Source organism: Oreochromis niloticus, linkage group LG6 (assembly GCF_001858045.2).
Source record: "Oreochromis niloticus isolate F11D_XX linkage group LG6, O_niloticus_UMD_NMBU, whole genome shotgun sequence".
Taxonomy (NCBI): domain Eukaryota; kingdom Metazoa; phylum Chordata; class Actinopteri; order Cichliformes; family Cichlidae; genus Oreochromis; species Oreochromis niloticus.
This window is the reverse complement of record NC_031971.2, coordinates 30,514,002-30,534,423: the sequence shown is the minus strand read 5'-3', so window position 1 is coordinate 30,534,423 and position 20,422 is coordinate 30,514,002. Positions and strand designations below refer to the sequence as shown.

The following is a 20,422-nucleotide window of genomic DNA, read 5'->3' as shown; positions in this document are numbered from 1 at the left end:
ACCTCCATAGTTAAGTCATCTGGACCAACAAGTTTTCCTCTCTTCATCCTCATAGCTCTTCTTAGCTGCCCTCATTTCCTCCGTAGTAATTCTCCAGATTCACTAACTGGCCTCCATCCTCCTGTCTTTCTTTGTTAATACAGAACACACAAAGAACACCTGCTCAATCAGTAAAATTAATTTCATCTTCATATGGCGAAAAATTAAAGCAGTTTCCACTTCTCCTTTATTAAACTATATTAACAGCCATATTTCATGTTTGAATGTATAATTTTGAAGTTTCAGAGCTGTAATGTACAGCAATCTCCTTAAAATAAACAACAGCATTGAAAATAACATAATTTGAATTAAAATGTTTATTTTACCCCTCGGTAAATCCAAAGATTAAGTATTTTAGGCAGCATTAATCTTTTTCTGCCCCAATGAAAAAGATGCAACAGAAAGTCTTTCTTAACAGAGAAAGTTCATAACGGTGATACCCGGTATCTCCAACTGGGCTTTGAAGTTTTGTCGAGCCAGCTTAGGCAAAGAAAACCTGGCTGTGCAAAACTTCCTTCATAGCACAACCCCTCTGCTAAGAGAACATGTAACTCCACTTATCGCTACTCTTTTGTGTAGTGTGTTGTCTACACCGCCAGGTGTCACTAGACTCCACGTGACGCCTCTGTACTGAACTCTCAGTACAGATAGAGCAGCTCGGTGTGATCTTTTAATCAAGTTCTGTTCTTCTAAAATTAACCAATTAAGATTAAGATTCACTTTAGAAGAACATGATTAAAAATAAATGTCCTATTGTCTCTGAGTGGCTAAATAAGAAACAACTAGAGAATGCCAAAAAATGCTCCTAAAAGAGCACAATATGTCGAAATCCATCAGTGAAAAACTATGAATGGGAACACTATAATTCAATTTAGTTCATCTAACCCCAGGGTTAGCTTTATGCTTTATACTATTTAATATTCTATTAACTTATTTATTTATTTTATTCCTTCTTCAGGATTTGAGATGTGCAAAGGCATAAACACATCTCTTGCATCACCAGACAGCCCATGGGAAATGTATTATTAACATCCTTTTGTCATATTCCTCTTCTGGCCGGGTTAATTTGCTGTTTTGATATTCTATACATGTGTCTAAGATGGGAACTACTTTTTGTGGTTGCAGTCACACCCTGGATAAAGAACACCCTCAGTTCACCTATGGGCTCCCAGAAGAACACTTGAGAACATGAACAAAGGAACAAAGGTACTCGATTGGAATTTTTTCCTTTGCAAAAACCTCAGGGTATTGAAAAGGATTCTGGCAGCTCGAAGCGCTTCTTTCATGTTTTGAAGCGGGCCCCGGAGCTCCACTCGATTGTAGGAAAGCCCCACTTGTACTTGTTGCTGTCCTGATCCGAAGCGTCCAACTGCAGACCCACCTCTGTTTGTTTGGTCATTGTTAATACTCTGAGACGAGCTTCCTATGATCAACAATATTACACTGACCTCGACTCCATTGCCTCCCAAGTGATTTTGTTGTTAGATTGAATACAATTTCCTGTGTTTATGAATATTTTGGCTGCTTTTCTCTGATTCATTAGTCATTAACAATATATAGGAAGGCATGCGCAGCTTTTTTGAACTGATGTGTAATACGCCTGAGTATGCCAAGTGCTGCTTGTGTTGTGCCAGGAGGGCATTTACCACAGTGTAACCTGGATACTATCGTGTTTGTACAACTCCCTGTAGGTGCTAAACTAAGTCCATCGATCCCTGGGGTTTGCATGACTCTACTATGATGAACTTCCAGCCACGCCAAGACCCCGTAGTCACACGTGTGTCATTCGGGTAGTGTGTGCCCCTTTATTGTTTACCACATTCCACATTGTTTTTGGCACAACATTTTGGATCTTTATTACACAAAAGGGAAACCTTCCTGTCTCTGAAGGATTTCCTCTTATTTTGAATAATGAAAAGACTCAAGCTAAAATAATCCAGGCTGGATTCATCTTGGCTTGAATCACATTTTAGATGTTGTTTATTTCAAATATTGTTTGGGGATAACAACAACAACAGCCCCTTGACATTTTCTGACTAACACAAACTGGCATTCCTTCCTGCTGTTGTGACATTCCTCTAAATATAATTCTGTGCAAATGTCTTGAGTAACCCCTCAACCTTTAAATCTCGCTAGGAAAGTTGGAAATAGGCACAATTCTTTATTGAAATATATTCAAACCATGCATGGAAACACAGTATATAAGGCAAAACCAGAGTTTATTAAATTCAATTGAGTTTGAAAGTCAGTATTTGGTTAGACCAACTATTCTTCACTAAAGTCTTAACTCTATCAGGCAGCTTTTTTGTGATTTCTATTTCTGAAGTAGTCTTCAGAAATAGTTCTCCAGGTTTCTTGAAGGACATTTTAGAAGCTCTTCTTTGAATATTTCTATTGTACCCTTCTGCGTCAATATGATTCCACACTGCTTCAATAATGTTGATGTCCAAGCTCTTCTGAGGCCAATCCATGACTGATGGTGTTTCATTGTGGGTTTTTCTATCCAGTTATGTTTTTACTGGCAGTGTGTTTGGGGTTATTGTCAGGCTGGAAGATAAAGCTGTTGCCAGCCAGACGTTTTCCAAACGGTAACGTATGGTGGATCAAAATCTGACGGTCCTTTTCTGTGTTCATAGTTCCATCAACTTTAACAAGATCCTGAAACCAATTGGCTGAAATTCAGCCCCAAACCATGACAGATGCATATATCCAAACTCCTCTGTACATATTTATGATTACTTGAACCAAAGATTTTACATTCATCTCTCCATCAGACCTGTTGCCACTGATTTTCAGGCCAGATCTTGTGTGAGTTGGTATACCTCAGCCCTTTCCCCTTGTTTCCCTTCTTCTTGATAGCAACCCTTGAGAACATTTCTGATGAAGCTTCAGTGAACAGTAAAATAATCAACTGAAGGACGAGATGCATCTCTCAAGTTCTGTGTCAGGTCTTTTCTGGATTTCCCCCCCCCCATATTTCTTAAGGTCAGGACTTTCAGACACTGTTCATCTGCTGTAGATACCTTTGGCTGATTGCTCTTTGTATTTTTGGACTCTTGCTGCTGCAAAAATACTGTTTTGTGTCTATCAAACTGTGTTAGCTTTGGCATTTTTCGTCAATTTGACTAAAGAAGTGGGAGCCAATTATATTTGTTCCCAAAAAAGCATTACTCTGAAACTGGTCAGGTACAAGCACTGGACTGAAAATCGGTAAAAAAGCAGCCAAAGAAAAACGTCCAGAAACACTCGATAACTATTGCACAAGATCACTTTAAAAATTACAACAAAATCTGGCTCCTTGGAAGGAAAATATAAAGAAACAAAGGGAATCAAGTCTTTTGCACAGTACTGTACTTTTTAAATTTTGCACAACATTCATGTTGAAAAGCACTGCACTATTTAACACTTATATGTTTGCCAGATGCTTTTAAGTATTTAGTTCCTCATTGTGGGAAATACACCTATTTGCTTTCTTACCAACAGTCGGATAAAGTCTCAGGTCTGTTTATTATGGAGAGCTCAAAGTGATTAGCTCAAAAAAACATGGTATGGTTTGTCTGTTTAGTCCTTTTTTAACAAGTACTTTTTCATTACTGTGAGTTGACCAGTCAAAACATATTTGCTGAAATATTTTTCATGAATGTACCATCTTTGACCAGAAAACTAGTTAGTAAAATAATTTAATTTGATTTACAAGTATTAAAACATTTGCATGGCCTTAACCAAATATCTTAATCTTACCATTAGAAAGGAAATAAAACCACCCCACCTTGTTTTTAGCACATTTCCAACTAACAAACAGTAACTGCCATTCAAAGTGCATTCCCGGCCTCCCTTCAATGGCCTATTAAGAAACATTTTGCGCTCACACTTAGACAGGTTAAGTTTATATTTGAGAAGCCAACACAAATACGAAAGTGACGCACATGTCTTACTAGATTTGTTGCCTTAGATTTATTTTCTCCTCGTGTGAATGACACAACAACAGATCCGCTTCACTGCTTGGTTTTTGGGGTGAGAGCCCAAACATTGGCACCATAAATCCTGGTTACTGCAGTGGCCAGCAGAGAGTGTGTTTAACCTGAGATCAAGTTTATAATTAGAAACATACATCCCTGTGTTTGGCTGCAGGAAACAGCCCAGGCCTCCATGTGTGCGCGAGGCTGTGGGCTAACAAAGAGAGGAAAGTGTACACATGGGGCAAGCATGCAATGTGATCACAGTCTGGTATTTAAGTGCTGTGATCACCTCATTAGAATGTGCAGGTGGATGAGAGGGCAGGATGGAGAAAGCCTATGAGACAAGGGAAGCAAACAGTCATTCTTCTACTGTATGTTTCAAATAGTCATCAATGAACTGTGAGGTTATGCTACAGACAAAGCTCTGCAGCTTGACTCACATAATAGTAGTAGTCATAAAACAAAGGCTGCACTGTTGCACATCTGTGAGTTTAGTGCAGAAGAAGAACAAATGATACCCCCCCCCCGAAAACAAAAACTGAATAAGAGTTTAGATTTGCCTCTATAATCACAACTTCTCTTTGTCCTTCCACAATCACTGAATCTTGGTCTGCAAATCTCAGATATTTGCTTTTTTTAGCCTCCTACATTTACTGATCCTGTGTATATCTTAATCCACCTTGTCGCCAAGGAAATCTAAAACATATGGTGATGACCTTAAGTCTGATTAGAAACATTATATATTAGTAATGGAAATCCCATTTTGTAATTGAAAACAGTTACATTTGGTTGAAAGCCACAAAAAACAGGAGATCCAACTGATCCCTGCTAACAAGGAGTACATCCAGGGCTTTCTGATATCATATCATATCAGCCCCGTGCAAACTGAATCTACTGCTTGTATTCAGTTTGCAAACATTTGTCTATGTTATTAGGAAATCAAAATTAAACACAGACATATTAGGACTCAGTATATATATATATATGTGTCCTATTTTTAAACTGCTTTAGAGTGCACATCAAATTCTCAGGTTGTAAAGATGGCTTTAACATCTAAACATGCCATTATATAAATATATATTTAACCAGTGGCCAATAAAAGAATCAACAGGAAAGAAGGGGAAAAAAGGCAAAGTAAGAGGAGACATTCTCTGCACAGCCTCTGTTGTACTGGGAAGCTAACTGACAGGCTTTATGCCATCTTTTCTTTTATCAGTTGTTTTTACGAAGCCTTGAGTGTCACCACCCTGCCAATGCAGGCCAAAGCCAGACAAAGAACTTGCTGGAGGGATGTGTATGAAAACAAAAACGTTAGAGATTCTCTGGTTCACTCCATGTTTTTTCCAGTAATAGTCAAATGGATGTGTTGTTGGGTAGCAGAGGGTGAAGCTGGGAGAATATGACAATGGACAATGGGTAATATGCATCACAACACCTATTGTGTACTCGGGTAAAATGTCTCCTAGTTTAATTCGTGGAGTCCAAATATTTCCCACTTTGAGCTGGACCCAAAATTGTTTTTCTTTTTTTCTGATAACATAGCAGCATTCTTTCACCAGGGAATCCACAACAAAAAATGTTCTATTTCTGTGTGTGAATCTTCAGACAGTACCAGGGGTAAAAATGAATTTCTTTTAAGGATAAATTGAAAATGTGCAGAGATGGAGACTCTTTATTCTGCATGTAGTATTCCCAAATGGCATTGGATTGGCTATATGCTCCAGCTGTCCTTATAAGGTTAATTAGGTACTCACAATGCATATGGGACGAGACCTGCACGAAACACTGCACCACCCTACAGGAAGCCCAGCAGAGTTCATGGGTTAAATGTACATCATTAACCGTTAGCAGCCATTAGACACTTGGGTCGGCGGTTCCCCTCTTTGGGCTGAATCTTTTCTATACACTTTCCCTCCCTCAAAAAACACATTGAAGCCAACTTGCAGGCCCCGTTCTCACACCCGACCTACAGAGAAAAGAATTGTGGGTCACGCTGTACATTTGAGTTCTTTGAAAGCGATGCCTCACCCAGTGGGGGGTTCCTGCTGAAAAGAGGAGAGCGACTCAAGCTCGGCCTCAGAGACTAATACAGGATGGAGGGAGGAAGACTACGCTGCTCCCAACATTATGTCCCCAGTGTTCCCAGTGCCAGTTCCAGTCTTAGTTTTGCATTCCTGAATTCTGATGGGGACTAAGAGCCTAAATCCACATTAGAAAGGTGTCACACGGGCATAAAGATGACCGATTTGGTTGATTAACTCTGTTTACCTTGGCAGCACATGTCAGACTGACAGTCTCCACTTTAGAGCTAAGCGGGATTTCCTCAAGGTCAATCTCATCAATAATGAACAATGCCACATTACTGGATGAGGAAAGGAGGTAGCAGGAGGGTGTGAGGGTGGGGTGAGGTGGGGTGTCGAGTGCCCTTTGGGTGCTGAGTGATGTAATCTGGTCACTTATTGTAGCGTTGCCACTCGTGGCTTCAATTACTTACATTGAATACAGCACAATGTGCAAGAGAGGAAGTCCGGGTTTTGGTGTATATCAATGGTTGGCAGGTTTATAGCTTAAGTACTGTTATCAGCAGCTCCATTGTGTAGACTGTAGTTTATGAGATGAAGCATACAGTATTGATATATATACACAGAAAGAATAGACTGGGAATTATTATAGATGTAGATACAGGCAATAAAGAACTTAGCATGCAAATGATGCAAAAAAAACATATATCATGCATTTTAAGCAGAAGGCTGCAGTAAGTAACCCCAAAAATGTCTGTATTTTATTACCACGCTGCATAAAGGGTGGCAATACAACTGTCCCTTTTCATAAGTTTGAACAACTTTTAGTGGCATTAGTAATTTGTTTGAATGAATTCAAACATAATGCATATAGAGAATAAAAAATGTATTAAATCTCAGTGTCAGTGGCCTTTTTATTGGGTTCTAGCAAGGGTCCTGGAGCCTGGGTTTACATGCGTGTGCATAAGAGTAAACAGTCAGATGAGGTTGTTGTGCAGTTGCATTGCTCATTTTAGTTCTGTTGCCTACACTGCACTTGTGTGGCATGCAAAAAATGAGAGTCCTCAGAACAGTAAACAGATGGCAAACAGCATTAACTTTATCCCCAAAAGTTGGTTCTGTTCATCTGGACGCAGCGTTTTCAGTGGGAGAAACGTTTCATCACTCATCAAAGTAACTTCTTCAGTCTCAGCTGACTGCAGGTTTCCCCAATCTTATAAACAGTACATTTACATAATGACTGAAACTAGTCCACTGAATGAACAGTGGGCTGGAAGGTCAGTTCCTTGATCATTAATATGCAAATTCTCATGATAATTGATCAACAACCACTGATCAAAGAACACTGATCAATGGCCATGAGTACCATTCACAGAGAGTTGGGGAATGGCTGCAATCACAGCATTGTAAGATGGCGAAAGATGTACCCTTAGGCCCGCTCCTCAATTCAGAGATGGTCTTTCCCTTTTCATGTAAATGGCCTCCTTGACTCCTCGCTCAAACCAGCGTTCCTTCTTGTCCAGGATGTGTACATCCTCATCATTGAAAGAATGTCCACTGGCCTGTAGGTGTAAATAGACTGCAGGGTCCTGGCCTAAAGAGGTAGCTCTTCTGTGTTGTGCTAGAGGTTGTTTGGTTTCCCCGATGTATAAATCCTGGCAATCCTCATGGCTTCTCCCTTAACTTTACTTTTATACCATATTATTGTGCAGTTTCTCTTGGTTTCACTCATTCTGAAGATTCATAACAGAACCTAGCTCATTATATTGGCTCATCCATTTTTAAAATATTCATTCTATGGCAAATTGAAATTTTTATGACTCGTTCTGGTCCAATTTGTTGAGAAAAACGTATTAAAATATTTGCTCAGCTTTGCTGTAGTGTGTGGCTTTCATGTTAAAACATTTTGTGCACTTTCCTGTAATCAGTGGATTGTTTTTATGCAACATCCTCTCATAGTGTTCTCTACCTACACCTCGGCTTATCTCGGTCACCCACCTCTGTCACACCAACCCTCTGCATGTCCAAATTTACTGCGTCCATTGACCTCCTTTGTCGTCTTTCACTTTTGTCTGGCTGCTCTATATTCAGCATCATTTGTCCAGCGTATCCGCTGCACGTCCTCTGCACATGTCCAAACCATCCCAGCCTTGTTTCTCTAACTTTGTCCCCAAACCGCTCAACATGAGCTGTCCCTCTATCGTACTCATTTCTAATCCTGTCCATTATGGTCATTCCCAATGAAAAGCTTGACATCTTCAGCTCTGCCACCTCCACCACGGCCTCCTATGTTTTTGTCCGTTCCACTGTTTCCAATTCATACATCATAGCAGGTCTTGTAAACCTCCCCTTTCACTCGTCCTGGTATTCTTCTGTCACACATCATCCCTGACAGTCATCACCCTGCATTCTCTTCTTCACTGTCCTTTACTTTGGATAGTTGACCCTAAGTTTTTAAACTCATTTTTTTTCACCGCCTGTGCTTGTTGCAGCTTCAACTTTTCAGTCACACATATACTTTTTCTTGCTTCCTTTGTGAGTCCAAGACTCTGGCATCGTTTTTCCTGCAGCAGAATCATATCAATGCCCTTTTCTGTATAAGAGTATTAGAGCTGACCTTTTGAGAAAAAGAAGAAGAAAATTTTGTATTTTTAAGTGACCAGGAAACCGACTCTGACCTGAATGCAAATGTTCACTCTCAGATGATGGATGATGAGCCACTGTTTACGAATGAAGTTTGTACACAAGCTCACTGAGGAAGATCTTTCCTCTTGTGTGCCTTGTCTTTTCAGGCTGTCTGTTGTACAACTCTCCTCCTTTCCAACTCTACTACATCCAGGTTGTCCAGGCAGGTCCCCTCAGTTACCTCCTACCTCTGTGATTTTACATTTTTAAAATGTTTTTTGAATAAAGGGTTCCATTTTCTTTTCTCACTACTGAAATAAAGCTCCTTCTCATTGTCCGGCATGAATCTGCCTTTTAGTTTTAGCTTGAGTTCAGTTTCAGTGCATGTACTTTTGTACACTGCACTTACTGTTAGTCATGTGACATCCACAGAGAGAAATCTAAATCTCTGCCAGAAAATCATTCCTCAAAAGCATGTTAGCTTTCCCAGAACCTACTCTTAATGACACAGCGCAGCTGAAAGGACCAAATGGAAAAATGTAATCCTTCTCATTATTTTGTTTAAGACAACAACTAAACTTTTAGTCCCTTTCCTCTTAAACTCAAGAGAAGGTGCTGACAAATGAGCCATGGCTTCAGGAAAGAAGACTATCAAGGTGATACAGAGATGATTAATCTCGGGCTCCAATACGGCTTCATAATGTTGCATGTGTGATTAATTAGTCTCGGGGTGGGGTGCTATTTAAGTCTCTGTGCTGTGAGGCCAATGCAACGGTCAGGATTTGAATCCACACTGGGACATTTGCTGTGCGTCCTTCCCTGCTTTCCTGTCATCTATCTCGACCGTTCCTGTCAGTATAGCTCTTCCCTTCATTTAGGTGTAATTTCATAACAGATTTCATAGGTATAAAATCATTCTAATGCCTACATGCACCTCATATATAGCTGAGAAATGGTTAAAATTTTCTGTATAGTGTAATAACAGGATATTATTAGATTCTAATGGAGGCTTAAATTTTTATAATTTCCTTAGAATCAATAATGCCTTTTATTATTATGGTTCAGAGGAAAAACGTGGCAAATTTCTGAGGCAATAAAAGTTATTAATAAGCAAACTTCAACTGCAGTGTTTTATGGTGAACTGAATATTTCACTTTTTCTAAGTCGAGCAAAAGAAACAAAGCAAAAAAACTCAACTGTGTGGGATCAGATAAAATCTTTTAGTTCAAATTCTTGGGCCCTTTCAGGAATGCCCACGCCCTTATTTAACTATCAGCTGGAGGCTGTTATCGTTATTTCTACTATGAACTGATTGAATATGGGCTGGTATTTCCATGTGCCACCATATAAACACACACACACATCTGTGTGAGGCCCACACACACACAGACACTCAACTTTTAGTTAAGAATGGACTAATGGAAACAAGACAAAATTGAGGAAATTGAGGAAATGGCTGATATTATGTCCGACTTCCTCAATAATAACTTCTACGTTTGTGTGTGTAATAAAGATTTTGGGAGGAAAGTCCTTTGCTGCAAACAAGTTACCTTAGAAGTCACGTTAGGTGTGTTTTAATGGTCAGGTAGTTATCTATAGGTAAGAAGCGGGTATAAACACAGCTTGGATATTTGTCCTCACTGTAACTCTACAGACCTAATTATGATTCATATACTTGATAAACAGTATTTAACTTTGACATATTCCAAAAAGATGTTATGAAAACTCCTTATTACTTTATATTGGAGAACATTGATGTGTCGGCAGCCTAATCCAGTAGTATATAGGTCAAATCATCTCTGATGGACATGTTTGTCTTATTTGTGAATTGAGCTTCTGAATTCTTCCGCAAGGTAAATAAGCTCAAAAGAAAAAAGACCATCATTGTGTCCTAAAATATCCCTGTGCTATTCCCTACGACTCTGTGGCGCTCGGAGCGTCTCCCTTAGGGACCACTGGCTAATAACAGCATACAATCAACAAGTGCATCACTTTTTTGTCATATTAGGGCATATCAAGAAAAGGCGAGAGAGACGAAGTGAGCCAGAGACAGTTCCTCCCCCAGATTCTCAGGCCTCGGCAGGTCTGTCTCAGTGGCAGAATGGACAGTTCCTGTGTTTGTGCCTGTTCCTGTCTCCCGCTGTCACTGTGAGGCGCGTCGCCATTGTTTCCGCAGCGAGCGCCGGAGGTCAGGGCTGCTCCCTCTCTCGCTCAGGCTCTTTCTCGCTCGACCTCGCGGCCCGGCTCAGAGAGGGGGAGCCGGGAGAGAGCAGGAGGCCAGGCTCCAAACAAAGCTGGTCACACCTAAATGAACTGGAGATACAGTTGGAGAATGGGCTGCTGAGCTCAAGTGTTGCTTCTAATCGTGCATGTAGTACACACACAGTAACAAACACAGCTCACTCACACATTTACACGTCCACCTTTTGTTGTGCAGCAGGGGGATTCCAGGTTTCTTGTAAACACTGCGCAGGTAAACAGACTCCCTGTCTGGCACATTGAGATTAGAAGTGGGTGGGTTTTTTTCTACTGTATTATTCTGGGCTGAACTCACAATGCACTTCACCTGATTTTATTGAACTCGGTACCACTCGGGTCACTTTTTTGCTTTTCTGTTTTCCGATTCGTTCTGCTACTTTTCTTAACCACTGACTGGCTTCTTTTTCTATACACTGCTCTGTATCATATCATTACCCAGACTTTTGGAACATGTTCTCCATTCTTTAAATGACAGCAGATCTCATGCATTTACAGCACTGTGCTGCACCAGTGTTTCAATCATTATGCGTCCCTCTTTACAATGATGTAGCTGCCGAGTCCACATTACACCAGAGCTCGGCAGACCAAAGTTTATTATCTTTTTGCTCTGCATTCAGCTCTTTTCATCATCTATGAAATGTCAGCTGCACTATCATTGTAATCTGCAGATCATTACACAATAGAAATATATGAAGCCTGACAAGAATTATATCTGGGCAAAATCCAGCACTGATTTTTCAATAAATACGGACTTGACTGAGCGGCTGTGTCTTGGCACATCTGTAGGACTGAAAAATGCATGTTTATACAGTCCTCTCACCTCACAGAAAGCATAAATTGGGGGAATTTTCTCATCAAATCGCCGTATTTGTTCTGGCGCATAAATCCGATGCTTTCGGTGTGGTAGTGCGATGGGTCATGATTTACTGTTTTTTAAAGAAATCATCCCTATAAGTTTGTTAATTGAGCGTTAAGGGCCTGTCATGATTGCAAAATTCATCTCTGCTGTGTATCATTATGACAGCAGCATCACTGAGGCCTTCTGAGTTGGGATCAACTTACATAAAGTATGTCATAAATTACATTTTAAACATTTGTTTATGCAAGGAAGCTGCTCTGACCACATTGTTTCAGTTTACATGCTCACATCTGGGAGACGCCAATTTAACTGCAGTCTACGGCATTACATGTGTGGCCATGAAGCAGGTGATTACTGGTAGAACATTGCATTAATGTATTCAGTGCATAATATTTTGCTTGTTTAATCTTGCAGTGTAACACTTACATGATTGCAAAAGTTCAAGGATTTATTGATGAAAGCAGAAGCCATGTGTCACTGAAAAATCAGAGCAGAAATATCCCATTTAGAATATTGATATTGATCAACTGTGGGATTTACTGTATAACCGATAATATACCTTGTGGTACTGCTTGTGCAGAGGTGATAAATTTGATCTGCTCAATTTTACCTTCAATAATTTTTCCTGCAAAAGAACGTGCACTCAGCATGCAGTCATATAATAACAGATTGTGCTCAGCTTTCATGAAAGGCTCTCGCCTCTTTGAACACAAGAGTGTTCACAAAGTCAGGCCAGTAAAGAAATACACTCGCAGTTATGTGTGAAAACCTTAACTGAACAGTAAAAAGCTATGATTTTAAACCATTAAACACCTCTGGGGTGAACTGGAACAATGACTGCCAGCTTGGTCTTATCACCCGAAATCAGCGCCTCGCTAATCTCACTAATGGTGTTGCAGCTGGGGTTGAAGTTCAGCCAGGTTACAAAATCTCGTGGAAAGCCATCCCAGAGGACTTTGGGGCGTTGTAGTCGATGATGAATGGCCATGACTCTGAAATGTTCAATGCTTTTAAGCTGGCGTGATGTTCAGGTGTCCACAGACCTGCATCTGTGTAATGTACACAAATTATATTGTGTACTACTCACTCCTTCATCCATGTGTTTTTCCCAAAGCAAACAATGAATATAAATGTCCTTTATCTCCCTCCACATCCTCTGTGTTTTCTGTCCTGCGACCCTGCTTTTCTCCTGCAGAGTTATTTGCTCAGCTGGTAGCCGACGCCTTGACTTCCAAGTCCCTGGTGGCTTTATAAGTTATCCTGATTGACATGTTAACGGCTTTGTTGTTGCTACTTTTCAAATTTTATATTTTCTTTCAGCCCCTTAACACGCATAGACTCATTTTAAGTTGCCAAATAAATGCAGAAGAGTGACAAATGAAAGCAAATCCACCATAAAGTCTCTGAGTAAGGTGTTGGAGCACCACAAAACAGCTTCAGAGCGCATTGGCATTGCTTCTAGTGTCTGGAGCTCTTGTTCTCAGTCTAAACATTATTAGAAAGATATTTCTCTCATATTCTGTGTTGGATGACTGGTGAGTGCTGTCAAACATGCTGCTCCAAAATCTTCCACAGGTGTTCAGCTGGATTATGAAATTACTAAAATTTTCATACATTTAAAATCCTTCAGCGACCCCCGTTGTGTCCTGTGAATGGGGAAGAGAGCAATTCTATTGGAAGAGAAAGATTTCTATCACTTTTTATTAATTTGCACTAACTAACTAAGAAAAAATGCACCACACAGCACCATATCCACCACTGTGGTGGGTCAGGAGTTCATGTTTTTCCTTATATATTTAACCTGTCCCTCAACACATCTAAACTAAGTTTAAATCACATAATGCAAAAGGTTTACTTCCACAGTGCCGTGTTTTTAATGTATATATATGATGTATCTAAATAAGCAGCTTAAGCTTCAGGGAAAATGGTCACAAAGATAATTAATAGCACTACTATAAACACTTTAGGGCATTTAGCTATTTTCTATTTTCACTACAAGGTGTAAAAGCATCTGTGTCACATTGGCATCGACTGCAGGTAGCTGAGTCACACAGAGCATTGGCTTTGACCGCGAAATCCAACATTTTCCAGCTGAGATCAAATTCTTAACTAATGGCTGGTGCCATCTGGTCCTGATGACGAAAAGAAACACACCGTAAGCCTTACGTAAAGCCGGTTATTTCACTATTCTCAGGTTATGAGTTTCTCCAAACAGAGGCAAAGTGTTAGTGATAGATTCCAGTCATGATAAGGTGGCTTGTTTTTACTAAGACATTAGAAATCTCCTCATGATCTCAAAGCAGACATTAGCAACTCATCTCAGTTTTAGGGAGAGGGTTTTGCTCTTCAGAAAACACTGCTGTGAGTATTATTCCTCTTAAAATATACAAAGACTTTTTTTTAACAGCTTTCGACTGTGCAAAAATGTGCCAGATGCAAAGTGCTAGTGAAAATTAGACTGAATAAGTGACCGGTTACACCAGTTACCTTTTTTGATATCTTTGAAATGTATAACCATATGATTATAAGGACATCTATTGAAACCTGTTATACTTTTCTGTAAAAAAACACAGACCAACACTATATCTGACATCAGACCTGAACTTCATTAACAACGACTTCAGCTTAGTTAACACTCTGCTGTCTGTCTTGAGGCTGACAGTGAACAGGACTATTTCCTGAGGTCTCACACCTTCCAGCAGTGAGGCTCGAGTGACCTCGGATCAGTCACCTTAATCAAGAAAAATCACAAATACAGCTCAGATGAATGCATGTCAAACAAATGATGGATTACTTACAAAGGCTCTCATTATAAATGAAGACAAATACACATTTCCGTAGTGCATGTGTTGTAGCCTTTCAGGAGAATAATTCCCAAAAAACTCCTATGAATTTAATTTCTAACAGCTTGAAATCGCTTCTTCGAGGTCCAGAATGGCCTAACAGGGACCTGAACTCTTTGCTTTTGGCAGATTTTAGTCTTTGTTTGAATAAAGAGGTTTTGAATTATCAGCAGGGTGCAGCACTCCCATGGGATATAGGAACAAAGGCTGCTGTGTAGGGAGGCTGTTTTTGTAAACCTGACTGTTTTAGGATGGTGGAAAGAAAAGTCAAGGTTGTGCTTGTGATATTTTACCATATTTGAAGTGGATCATTTAACTGTAATAGACTGTACTTGTCATCCTTGCGTGTTGGTACAGTAAATGTAACTCTATAGGCTTTGAATAACATGACGCTAAGTGAATGGGCATTTTCTCATTTACCATTGTTCCAAGGCATTTGAGTAATACTTCAAGTAATTTTGTATGTTGTCACTATGCAATGTTTGCTTTTGTCAGGGTCATATCACATCATGTAATCTAAACGAACAACACCCTAACCCTCAAACTGATTCTAACCCATTTAGTGTCTCACTTAATGCTTAAAAGGACAAGTGAAAAGCTTGAAATGCAAACTTACGACACGTGAAATGTGGTGTGAAATTTATACATAATCCCATGATATCACATTGCTCTGCCATCATTTTGGATCAATTTTGAAATTTAATAACCATGTAGTATAAAGCTATTACTCACCCAGAAACTGTGAATACAGCTGTGTTGCTTTGAGAGAGATTTGACTGCAGTCCATGTTTTGTCTTTTGTTGAAGCCTATCCCAGCTGTCATAGGGGGAGAACTGGGGTAGATTCTGGGCTTTTTACCAGTCTGCTGCAGCATCACACAACCATTTACCATTATATTCACACCCACTGCAAGTTTAGACTCACTAATTAACCTAACCAATGCATTCTTTGGACTGTGAGTGGATACTGGATGACTCACACAAGTATGAGAAGGACATGCAAACTCCACATAGAAAGGCCACACCCTTGATTTGAACCCAGGACCTTCCTGCTGTGAGGCAACAGGCTCTCCATGATAGTATTATACAGTTAAGCTTAATTTATACTCCTGTATGGAATCTATGAAGAATCTGGAAATTGTAATCTGTTGACAGACTCTCTACCAGAATATAAAAGAAAATGGTGGAAAAGTGGAAAATGCTTAGGAAGACTGAATGGGCCAATCACAGGGGCTCAGGGTTGTGTTGAAGAAGTTCCACTAGGTGGTTAAGCCATACAGCTCAGAAGGGTTTGCTGGTATGAAATAACTATGGCTTAGATTTAATACAGACATTAAAAATCCCCTTTTAAGTAACGTATTGCCATCAAAAATACACATACAGGCATGTCTGTGTCGGTTTCTATGTCTGACAAAATCACAGTGTGCCCGCTCAAAACAATGCTTTAGATGCCTACAGGAGGCATCATAGAATCAACTGTGCAAGCTGTGCAAAGGACAGAAATGTGTCAGATGCAAAGATGTGCTGTCTAAACAAATTCCTACGAGAAGGTCAGAATATCACGACAAAAGTGACTGAAAATGACTTTTAAGTCACAAGGGCTTAAAGGGAATACCTGTAACTGTTTATTATAGCTGTTGTTTACTATTAAGGGAGAAATTTCAAAATAGTTGCCAGGGAATATTTGGGCTATAAGCACCTAAATTCTGCCTGAGAAAACTCTTCAGGTTATGTCAGAATGTATTCAGCAATTATCTCATAGCTCTTACGCTATTTGTACTTCTATTTGATACTATGTAAAGCAAAGGAATATATTAAAACATCCATACTGCTGTATTTAGTAATAGAAAAATAATTTATCTTTCCTTGTCAACATTGTAATTGGCTTGAATTGGCTTCCTGGACTATTTCTTTGTAATGCTTGTGTCAAGAGCGCACATTTACTTTGGCACGGCACTATGGCATGACCTCTGTGGGTACAAAATTGAACAAATAGCCAATTAACTTGTCTTGTGTCTTTTTGTGGACTTTGGGGGCCTCATTGTCCAATTTCATTTGAATCTTTGCTTACATTGTTGGTCTTTGATTTGCCTTTCGTCTAAAGTGTTCCTTTAATTTGTCAGCCAAACACTCCCACACATGGAAACATTATTGTGCTGAGAAAAGGCTTGCATGAGAAAACTACAGTTATTATCTCTATCTGATTGCTTTTTTTTTTTTTTTGCATAAAATTAAGCCACACAGCTGTTTTTCTTTCTTAATAATACCCATTATGGTCACCACCAACCTTACGCTGTGTTTTCTCTCTGTTTTTCCTCTTCATCCACTTTTTAGTTCATTTTCATTCCTTACTTTAATATTTAGAGCCAAAATAAAACAGATACCTCAAAGTCTTGCTCATCTTCTTATTTTGCCTGGTTTTAGATAGCCAGCCTGTGTGTAGTTTGCTGAGCTTTATAGCTTTGTTGATTTACGAGGTCAACACCTGCAAATTACAAAGATATCAAATCAAGACTAATGACTTTTTAAACACAGGGGCTTCTCTTTAGAGGTGACCGCCCCCTTCTCAGTCAACAGATAAAATGCGGCATCACTGGCAATGTTCTGTTGACAGAAGGGTCGACAGACAGACCGAAACCTGGGCAGACACCCAACGTTTAGCTAAATTTCCTGTCAAACTAGCAGTGACATGCTTAACACATGTACTATACCAGACACAACATGAAGACATAACTGTGTAATTGGCCTGGGAAGCAGCAATGGACAAAACAAGTATGACAGCTCAGCGATCTGCAGCTTGAAAGGACTGAGATAAGATTTGCATTCTTACACCTGTCTGAGGTTAGGCTAGCACAACAAAAGAACTTTGCTTATAGAGAGAGACAGATTGTGGTTTGGTCGAATGTTAACAACAGATGTAGCATGATACACTGTTGACTTGATCAGAATCGTTTTGTAACCTTTACCAGGTGCTGCAAATGCCAGTTGCTGGTTTGTTGCGTGCAGCACATGGCACACATTATCGTCAGTGTATTAGCTTTCAGACTGTGGACATATTACCATTTAACACAAATCCAAAAACAGACCAAAAGGAATTTTTTTTATAAAAGTATAAATTCCTTCTTCAAGTAAAGCTACAAGATTTTAAGGGAAAACTAGAAAGCGAAAATTTCAGAAGAAATTTTATGTGTGCCTATGCCGCTGCTAATCACTGTAGTTGCCATTCATACGGCTACAGACAGCAAAACTCAGAAGAGCAGCCATTCTCCACCATGAACTATGGTAAAAACAAACACCGCTCACGCTTCACAGATGACAGCTTACAGTTTTGTGTAAAGATGAAGTTACTTCGTACAGCGCCGATTTGCAGACGCTGTGCACACAGGTTCATGAGCAGAAGTCCCATTGTACCACGGCAGACCCGACAATGTTTGCATGAACACGCTTTGAAGCATTACATTATGGACCACTTTTCACACATGCATTCACTTTTTGTTTTTTGTTATTTCTACACAGTGTTCTGAATTATGAACAATGGTCTACAGCCAATCTTGTGTATTATTATACAAACTTTGGTTGTGAGATTCAGATAACTATTTAATAAAAGCTAAATATTTTATATGAGAGTAAGAAAGAAAAGTATATCTTTATGTCCACCTTTCTCTGTTAATGCCCTACCTGGCCCCCTGGCAAAACCTTTGCTAGATCCGCCCCTGCACAGTTACCAGCTGTCAGCTACACAAAAAAAGGAGCTTGGTGTTTACAGGGAGTGCAGAATTATTAGGCAAATGAGTATTTTGTCCACATCATCCTCTTCATGCATGTTGTCTTACTCCAAGCTGTATAGGCTCGAAAGCCTACTACCAATTAAGCATATTAGGTGATGTGCATCTCTGTAATGAGAAGGGGTGTGGTCTAATGACATCAACACCCTATATCAGGTGTGCATAATTATTAGGCAACCTCCTTTCCTTTGGCAAAATGGGTCAAAAGAAGGACTTGACAGGCTCAGAAAAGTCAAAAATAGTGAGATATCTTGCAGAGGGATGCAGCAGTCTTAAAATTGCAAAGCTTCTGAAGCGTGATCATCGAACAATCAAGCGTTTCATTCAAAATAGTCAACAGGGTCGCAAGAAGCGTGTGGAAAAACCAAAGCGCAAAATAACTGCCCATGAACTGAGAAAAGTCAAGCGTGCAGCTGCCAAGATGCCACTTGCCACCAGTTTGGCCATATTTCAGAGCTGCAACATCACTGGAGTGCCCAAAAGCACAAGGTGTGCAATACTCAGAGACACGGCCAAGGTAAGAAAGGCTGAAAGACGACCACCACTGAACAAGACACACAAGCTGAAACGTCAAGACTGGGCCAAGAAATATCTCAAGACTGATTTTTCTAAGGTTTTATGGACTGATGAAATGAGAGTGAGTCTTGATGGGCCAGATGGATGGGCCCGTGGCTGGATTGGTAAAGGGCAGAGAGCTCCAGTCCCACTCAGACGCCAGCAAGGTGGAGGTGGAGTACTGGTTTGGGCTGGTATCATCAAAGATGAGCTTGTGGGGCCTTTTCGGGTTGAGGATGGAGTCAAGCTCAACTCCCAGTCCTACTGCCAGTTTCTGGAAGACACCTTCTTCAAGCAGTGGTACAGGAAGAAGTCTGCATCCTTCAAGAAAAACATGATTTTCATGCAGGACAATGCTCCATCACACGCGTCCAAGTACTCCACAGCGTGGCTGGCAAGAAAGGGTATAAAAGAAGGAAAAACTAATGACATGGCCTCCTTGTTCACCTGATCTGAACCCCATTGAGAACCTGTGGTCCATCATCAAATGTGAGATTTACAAGGAGGGAAAACAGTACACCTCTCTGAACAGTGTCTGGGAGGCTGTGGTTGCTGCTGCATGCAATGTTGATGGTGAACAGATCAAAACACTGACAGAATCCATGGATGGCAGGCTTTTGAGCGTCCTTGCAAAGAAAGGTGGCTATATTGGTCGCTGATTTGTTTTTGTTTTGTTTTTGAATGTCAGAAATGTATATTTGTGAATGTGGAGATGTTATATTGGTTTCACTGGTAAAAATAAATAATTGAAATGGGTATATATTTGTTTTTTGTTAAGTTGCCTAATAATTATGCACAGTAATAGTCACCTGCACACACAGATATCCCCCTAAAATAGCTAAAACTATAAACTACTTCCAAAAACATTCAGCTTTGATATTAATGAGTTTTTTGGGTTCATTGAGAACATGGTTGTTGTTCAATAATAAAATTATTCCTCAAAAATACAACTTGCCTAATAATTCTGCACTCCCTGTATGAGAGTAAGAAAGAAAAGTATATCTTTGTGTCCACCTTTCTCTGTTAATGCCCTACCTGGCCCCCTGGCAAAAGCTTTGCTAGATCCGCCCCTGCACAGTTACCAGCTGTCAGCTACACAAAAAAAATGAGCTTGGTGTTTGTCTCTCAGAAACAGTTCATAACTTCCCTTCAACTCATTCATGTCACCTAAGGGTAAACCTGTTTCTCCATCACCTGTTCAGCTCTGATGATTCAGTAAGGATATCTGGTTTGGAACAGCCGTTTTTACAGCTGTGGCTGCAGCAAACATCAGCTGATACTAGAAATTAAAAGCAAATGAATTCTAACAACAGCTGATCAAGCTTAAACGTGCTGCTGTTGTTTAGCGCGATAAACAAACAAGAGAGAAAAGCCGATCATTGATCAGTTTCATGACTGAAGTTTCAACAGGCGAGAGAATGACAGGGGAGGCTTCGTAACGACAGAATAAATCGTAATATTTTCTCTGAATGTGGCAC

At 40.0% G+C, this 20,422-nt stretch overlaps 1 long non-coding RNA gene across 1 annotated transcript in view; it reads left to right on the top strand.

Moving 5' to 3' along the window:
• The window catches only part of LOC112847097 (uncharacterized), a 58,241-nt gene that overhangs the window by 1,714 nt on the left and 36,105 nt on the right, over positions 1-20,422 (top strand). The window contains exon 2 of the long non-coding RNA XR_003220423.1: positions 1,165-1,245. This is a non-coding gene — a long non-coding RNA (uncharacterized LOC112847097). The remainder of the gene's footprint in view (positions 1-1,164; positions 1,246-20,422) is intronic.